This window comes from Gossypium arboreum, chromosome 7 (assembly GCF_025698485.1).
Source record: "Gossypium arboreum isolate Shixiya-1 chromosome 7, ASM2569848v2, whole genome shotgun sequence".
In the NCBI taxonomy this organism is placed as follows: Eukaryota; Viridiplantae; Streptophyta; class Magnoliopsida; order Malvales; family Malvaceae; genus Gossypium; species Gossypium arboreum.
Window position 1 is genome coordinate 8,030,360 of NC_069076.1, and position 6,040 is coordinate 8,036,399.

The following is a 6,040-nucleotide window of genomic DNA, read 5'->3' on the forward strand; positions in this document are numbered from 1 at the left end:
ATGAATGATAATGTTTATGTTATGTTTGTGTTGCAATATTAATAATGGTGAATGATATTTGCATGAATGTTTGAATGTACTTATGGTTTACTCTCACACTGCGCTAGTTAGCTCACCCCATAGTTTCAACCATCTCAGGTAATGCTTGAGACTAGGATCGGACATGGCATGCGAACATTCGACGAACTTCAGACTTTATTATTATTTTGCTTGAGTTTGAATTTAAATTTATTTGGTATTTGGACTGTAAAGCTATTTGAACTATGGTTGGGTTTTTTTTTTTTCTACTTTGGGATTTTCATGCATGCATACTCGACATATAGGTTTGGGTTTTTATAGGAACTTTTAAAATTGGACAAAGTATGATATGTGGCTATAACGATTAATCTGTTAAATACGAGGTTTCTACTACAATAAATGATAACAAATTTTTCGATAAGAAATGATGAATTAAGTGTCTTTTAAGTCACATTAATGCTCATAACATGATCTAAGAATGATTGATTTAATTAATGAGCATTTTCCCAAAATTAACAAAAGTAAACCACGATTTTTCCTAAAAGAGAGAGTACTAAGCTTTTCAACAAACAATAAGATAGATTTTTTGCATAAGTGACCAATGTGATCTTCACTATTCGACCATAACGTCTAGGCCGAGTTTGGGATGTTACAAGTCTCATCTATGTCTTTATCTTTTGGGGGTCAATCATTCGATGCTTAAGACAAAGCATTTCCCTAATTGGACTTGATAGATGACATATTAGTCTTTTAATTAGTTTGCTCATTTCTGATTAGACTAAGGAGATGTTTAGGTTCATCTACTAATACAAGCTATCTTTCCACATTATGATATAACCATGTAAAACCACTTAATAATAGTTAAATGTTAAATAACGAGTGAGCCAATATTTGTTCCATTTTACTTTACACGCAAAAACCATTGAGTACGATATACAAAGGGTATTAATGTAATTAATGAATATTATTATTAAACTAATTTGTTCAAAAAAGTCAAGTATACAAAACGAAATGCTACACTTAGGGCACCAGATCTAACAAAGGATTCATTAGTATAAAGTAAATGTAGATTATCATAACTTGGTAAAGAATTAGAACCAACCAAATTTGAATTATGAAAAAGACTAAATTTTCCATTTCCAAATGAACAAAAGTAACCAAAATTTTCCAATGTTGAAATATAAATCAAATTCTGTCTGAAAGACGGTTTAATGAAAATCTTATTCAAATCTAAATAAAATCTAGTTCGTAATAATAATCTAAAAGTTCATATCACTTCAACTTTTATTGAATTATCGTCACTTACATAGATGTATCTTTCGCCATCATTTGGCTATGGTAGTTCTTGCAACCTTGCGTAGACACAATCATGTGAGTTGTTACACTAGAACCTATCCACCAAGTGTGTCTAGGTACTACAGTCAAATTAACATTAGAACAAACCAAATTAAGTACAAGAGAAACAATTATCCTTAATTGATTCTTTTTGTTGTTTCTTTTGCGATGTTGTATTCACAACTTTCTTATTTTTCTTTGTATACCTCATTTATGTTAGATTTTTTAAGAACGCACCAATTTTAGTCTCTTTGTTCTTAGCAAACCAATTTTCAATGTTGACCATGAATTCCTTAACTGTGTTACAATCTTATCGAACATAATGCCCTTGAATGTTTCTGGAATGACCTTCTTTATTATTATACACATGCGATTTAATCTCCCCACATTTCCATCTCTTTATTTTCATCAAAGGTACTCTCATATGTCAGTGGTGGAGGAGAACTAGTCCTTAACGCAAGGTTGAGATCTATAACTCCAAGAATAAGGTTCTCTTTCCATGATTTGAAGTTCTTGCCATTCAACATAGGAATATAGTTGATGCATACAATGATGTTGTCAAGTATAATAATGGTTGAATCAAACAAATCAAACCCACATAAGACTTTAAATATAAACAAAATAATATATTTGAATAAAGGTTAAACCCCATCTTAAGATATCATTCACTCCATTAATATTTTATCTTTGGACTAATTATTAACTTGTTAGTGATATTTTGGAGTAGTAATCAAACACTAATAATAAGAACATGCCAAACAATAAATCTTCCTTTAGGTCGATTCAATATTCAAAAGTAATATTAAATAATCATCATGTGTTTATTACCAAAGTTACTCATGTAGTTTTATTATATATTAACTTTCATTTGGGCCGATCAATATTAACAAAACTTAAGTTACATGCACATAACTTTTTATATTTTAAAACAAAATAAGTTCCACAACAACGATAATTTTGGAGACTTATTGCTTCAAATAAGTTATTCTAAAATATATATTATTATACCAATATTCAAGTTTAAAATTTCCATAATAGAACTAAATTTTTTGATTGCGCGATAATTTTCGAAATAACCTATAATAAGGTTGTCTAAATGACAAAAATTGAAACTGAAAACCTTACTTTTTTACAGATTTAATCCTTAACAATTTGTTCATTTCTATTTAAAAATATAACAATATATTCATTAAGAAATATTCACACGAAAACATTATATGCAAATTGTACAAATCAGTTTTAAAACTTCTTCTATTCAAATTGGATTAGTTCGGAATCTATCGAAGAATTTGGGGTTTTCCATCCTATACAATAATAAATAGGAGAGCAACCTTTAAACTAGGAAAGATAGCCACCAATAGCATCTCCTCATAGGGTCCTTGTGTTCTTCTCATCTTCCTTTTTTGCAACATTATCTCTTTGTTTTATCCATTATAAAGTTCTTAGACTCACTTAAATATGGGAGAAAGTCTTGGATCACAAGCTCCAACCTCTAGCACCCCTAAGTTCATCTTTTTTTTCGAAGGAATCTGAGAGTACTCGAGTCCATTTCATGATTCTATAAGGTCTATCTCTAAGCTTGATCTATCAAAAAATATGCATAAAAAATTGACGATATTTTTTGGAATCTAACAAAAATACATGGATCAACCTCCTCAACAACATTATCCCTCTATATTAATTTCTGGAGAATGCAAATTAGTCAAATAAATTGAACTACCTCAAAAGTTAATCCCCCAGGGGATGCAATTTAGTCATATAAATTCGATTCCCTCATAGGACCAAATTCCTTAGAGTACACGCTACAAACTACAGTCAAACAAATTGACTTACTCAAATTATGCTCTTACTTAGGGGGTGTTCTCCATTGCTTTTGCAATGGGAGAAGAACTTTCCCATAGCTGAAGCTAAGAATAGATTGCGTTTGGAGAAAAAACAATGGTCTAAAAGTGCTTTTAGACTCAAACCAAGAAGCTAGTGTAATCCAACTTTTGGCTTTTGATTTTAACGTTTGGGTTATCTAATTACCAAATAAAAACCTCATTTAATTGTTTCCCTCCTAACGTTATGCAAGACATTAATGTTGTTACTCACTTACAATCAAATCTCCCGCGTTGCTATCTGCTCTATTATGTCAGTTTTAGGGAAAAAAAAAAAAACAGTAGCTCCAGACCTGAAGCAAGAGGAGCAGTTTTGAGAATAAGATAGGTATTTTTATTCATTTCTCTTAAACATACCGATCTTTTTTATTCACGCTACTGTCATAGTTGAGTTTTGGGGTTATTTTTATATCTGGTTTTGACGTAATAATTTTATGCTTCTATCGTGGTTGAGTTAGTTTTAAGGAACAAAGAAGCTCCAAATTTGAATCAAGAAGACCAGCACAATCTAAAGGTATTTGTTTGCTTCTCTTATACATTCATCTTCCTTTTAATTTTTTAGCTTTGCTGTTGTATTTTTAATTAAGAAAAGACTAGTTTTGATGATGTAGTTTTAATCAAGAAAGACCAGCAAAATAAACCGAAAGATATTTTCTAGTTTTGCGTGTTTGAATATGTTTGCCTTTCAGTATTGTCAATCTCTAGTTCTAAGGAATAAACCAAATAGAACTTGGTTGATTCCTACATTATATCATCAGCAAAATAATATACCATGATTACACAAATCATTCTTTTGATATATGCTGCGTTTTTTTCTTTTTTAAATTCATATTATAGAATCCTCACAGTTCCCAAAATGCTATAAGTGACTATTTAGTTCCTTTTAATATATAGAATCCTAAATTATTATTTTTTATCTGTTTTTTTTTTCTGTGATGGAGTCAAAACCAGTTTATATCTTTCCTTTTCACTTGTATAAGAAGTGAATAAAGTTACCTAATTTATGTATGAGAATAAATAAAAAATTATCAAATCAGTAGCTTTAGCTCTTTGAAACTCCAATATACATAATATATCAAAACCAGTTGTTTAGCAAACTCAATTTTTATACAATTGTTAGGGGCTTTCGTTTTTATGGTGCTAATGAAATTAACAATAGTTGGAAGTTATAGTCTAATGTAACATTGAATTTTTTTTGCCAATGTTTGAAAATAAATTATATGCGGTAGATGGAAAATGTCATGCTTGTTGAAGCAAGTGGGATCTTCAAAGGTGAAAAAGGCAAAAGCAACATGAGATAGGAGAATGACAATTATATTTTGTAATATTTGTATTAAGGGAATAAGTAATGCAAATAGATTTATTAAAAAAAGAATGGAAGGCACGAAAAAAATTTAAAGGAAAAATACTAGTTTAGGATGGAATCCTTTCAATGGAATGATGAATGTTTCAGAAAATTGGTGGGAGAGTCGATTAAAAGCACATTATTAATTTTTATTGTTGTTATTTTTTTGGTATATTTTACGAGGCTCATAGTTTTTTACTAAATAGTTACTTTATGTATAGATTGTGCTCGAAGCTCTGAAATCTAGAATAGTGGGCATTGATCTTGATTTAGAAGGAAACTTGGATAAAATGTTCATAGGAATAACTGCCATCGGTGATAAAGTTTGGGCACCTTTTTTAGGTATACTCCCTAGTGATTTATTTAAGGACGACAACAATGCAACACTTGAAAAAATAAGCAAAATGTAATAGATGATGTTTTTATGTCAGATGATGTAAGACATAACATAATGAAAATCCCCAAACTAATGAACTTCAACCTTAGCCTTAAAAACACGTGCAACAGCTAAATCAGAAAATAATATCCATGGAGGTAGGATTTTCTCATATGAATACTAGTAAAAAAATCCGCAAAGCCAATTGGAAGAGTTGCAAAATTATCTAGTCAAATTGATAAATTATGTAGTGCAATTGACAATTTAAGTTAAGTCATATCTAGTTCAAATCCTATGATGGATCCATATGACATTTCACAAGCTATCAAAGTTATCGATAACTTGTTGGATGAAGTTCTAAAAGCTAGTCAACTTTACTTTTTCAGTTGAAGTTAATGGTCAATAAGGAGAAGTGAATTTTGTTCAATTGATGAGGGTTTCAAATTTTGTAGCATTCTTGGGCCTTAAGATATGCATTATATTTTCTCTGGGCTGCTTTTATTTGCAATAGTTATGTTTAGGTTCTAGTTTCTATTGGACACTTATAAGTGTGCCCTATGTTTTATGATGTTTGACTATTTATTTATGCGGGTTTAGTTTATTAATTGGATGTTTGACTATTAATTTATGTTTGCTTAGTTTATTAATTTCATTTATAATTATTTAACTTATTTATTTCTCAGTGTGGTTAGTTTTGGTTATTGCTCAAATTTTCTCTTCGATTTTAATAGGCTTTGACCAACTTTGGATATTAGTGGGCATGGTGCAAACATATTGGTCAAGTTTTTATGTTTCATTCTTTTGTGCTTGCCATGGTGCAAACATATTAGTTAAATGTAGAAAGTAATAACTTTGAAATTCATTTGAAATATTTAACATTAATTACATTATACTATATTATAATTAACATTTTTAAGAAATCTTTTGAAATATTTAGCATTAATTATTATATTATATTATTAGTTAAATGTGGTTTTAAATTTTTTTCACAGATCATAAGTTTGATTAATAATGATGACCATTCCAATAGTAATGGAAGTGATGATGAAAGGAAATATAATGAGATGTTACGAAGTGTGGAAAGTT

At 29.6% G+C, this 6,040-nt stretch overlaps 1 long non-coding RNA gene across 1 annotated transcript; it reads left to right on the forward strand.

Annotated features, from left to right (window-relative positions):
* The first annotated feature begins 3,239 nt into the window (after nt 1-3,239).
* Nucleotides 3,240-5,836, forward strand: LOC128295207 (uncharacterized). Its single transcript, XR_008285546.1, has 3 exons — nt 3,240-3,561; nt 3,692-3,747; nt 5,686-5,836. It is a non-coding gene; the product is annotated as an uncharacterized LOC128295207 (long non-coding RNA).
* The last annotated feature ends 204 nt before the right edge of the window (nt 5,837-6,040 follow it).